This window comes from Triticum dicoccoides, chromosome 7A, assembly GCF_002162155.2.
Source record: "Triticum dicoccoides isolate Atlit2015 ecotype Zavitan chromosome 7A, WEW_v2.0, whole genome shotgun sequence".
Classification (NCBI taxonomy): domain Eukaryota; kingdom Viridiplantae; phylum Streptophyta; class Magnoliopsida; order Poales; family Poaceae; genus Triticum; species Triticum dicoccoides.
Window position 1 is genome coordinate 468,361,567 of NC_041392.1, and position 2,322 is coordinate 468,363,888.

Below are 2,322 nucleotides of genomic sequence, written 5' to 3' on the forward strand. Positions count from 1 at the left end.
CATGGACATGATTTGTCATTTGATAACGAGATCACATCATTAGGAGAATGGTGTGATGGACAAGAACCATCCGTTAGCTTAGCATTTGATTGTACAGTTTGTTGTTGCTGCTTTCATGTATGTCAAATACATATTCCTTTGACTATGAGATCATGCAACTCCCGAATACCGGAGGGATACCTTGTGCACTATCAAACGTCACAACGTAACTGGGTGATTATAAAGATGCTCTACAGGTATCTTAGAAGGTGTTTTTTTGGGTTGGCGTGAATCGAGATTAGGATTTGTCACTCCGAGTGTCGGAGAGGTATCTCTAGGCCCTCTCGGTAATGCACATCATAATAAGCCTTACAAGCAAATGACTAATGAGTTAGTCACGGTATGATGTATTATGGAACGAGTAAAGATACTTGCCGGTAACGAGATTGAACTAGGTATAGAGATACCAACGATCGAATCTCGGGCAAGTAACATACCGATGGACAAATTAAATTGTGTATCTTGTCATAATGGTTCGGCCGATAAATATCTTCATAGAGTATGTAGGAGCCAATGTGGGCATCCACGTTTCGCTATTGGTTATTGACTGGAGAGGTGTCTCGGTCATGTCTACATAGTTCTCGAACCCATAGGGTCCGCACGCTTAATGATCGATGACAATATAGTATTATATGAGTTATGTGATTTTGTGACCAAATGTTGTTTGGAATCCTGGATGAGATCACATACATGACGAGGAGTCTCGAAATGGTCTATAGGTAAAGATTATTATATAGGACGATGGTATTCGGACACCAAAAGTGTTCTGGAGGGTACTAGGTACATATCAGGTCATCGAAAGGGGTTCCAGATACCCCCGGCAAAAGATATGGGCCTTATGGGCCAAGAGGGGAATGCACCAGCCACAAGGGGCTGGTGCGCCCCCCATATGGGCCGGCCAATAAGGAGAAGGAAAGAGGGGAAGGGAAAGGAAAAAGATGGAATAGGATTCCCCCTTCCTTCCATTTTCCCCTCTCTTTCCTTCCCCCTCCGGTAGTTAAGAAAAGGGGGGCGTCGGCCATAGGAAGGCCCCAAGTAGGATTCAACCTACTTGGGCGCCTCCTTGGCTGCCTCCCCTCCCCCCCACCTATATGTATGTGGGTGGGGGTTCCCCTAGCACAAACCAGACAATTGCCTAGCCGTGCGCGGCGCCCCCTCCACAGTTTACTCCCACGAGCATATCTCCATAGTGCTTAGGCGGAGCCCTGCGCTGATCACTTCACCATCACCGTCACCATGTCGTCGTGCTGACGGAACTCATGTACTACATTGACAACTTGCTGGATCAAGCAGGCGAGGGACGTCACCGAGCTGAACGTATGCAGAACTCAAAGGTGTCATTTGCTCGATACTTGATTGGTCGGAGCTAGAAGAAGTTTGACTACATCAACCGCGTTGTCAAACGCTTCCGCTTTCGGTCTACGAGGGTACGTAGACACTCTCTCCCCCTCTCGTTGCTATGGATATCCTAGATAGATCTTGCGTGAGCGTAGGAATTTTTTGAAATTGCATGCTACGTTTCCCAATGGTGGTAGCAGAGCCAGGTCTATGCGTAGATGATATGCACGAGTAGAACACAAAGAGTTGTGGGAGGTGATCGTCATACTGCTTACCAACAATGTATTATTTTGATTCGGCGGTATTGTTGGATGAAGCGGCTCGGACCAACCTTACATGACCACGTTCCTGAGATTGGTTCTACCGGCAGAGATGCAACTAGTTTTGCATAAAGGTGGTTGGCGGGTGTCTGTTTCTCCTACTTTAGTTGAATCGAATTTGACAGTGGCCGGTCCTTGTTGAAGGTGAAAACAGCAAACTTGATAAATCACCATTGTGGTTTTGATGCGTAGGTAAGAACGGTTCTTACTAGAAGCCCATAGAAGCCACGTAAAACTTGCAACAACAAAGTAGAGGACGTCTAACTTGTTTTTGCAGGGCATGTTGTAATGTGATATGGTCAAGACATGATGTGATAAACGTTATTGTATGAGATGATCATGTTTTGTAAAATATCTGACAACCGGCAGGAGCCTTATGGTTGTCTCTTTATTGTATGAAATGCAAACGCCATTTAATTGCTTTACTTTATCACTATACATTAGTGATAGTTGTAGAAGCAATAGTTGGCGAGACGACCACGACGCTACGATGGAGATCAAGGTGTCGAGCCGGTGACGATGGATATCATGAGAATGCGTTGGAGATGGATATCAAAAGCACAAGATGATGATGACCATATCATGTCACATATTTTGATCGCATGTGATGTTTATCTTTTATGCA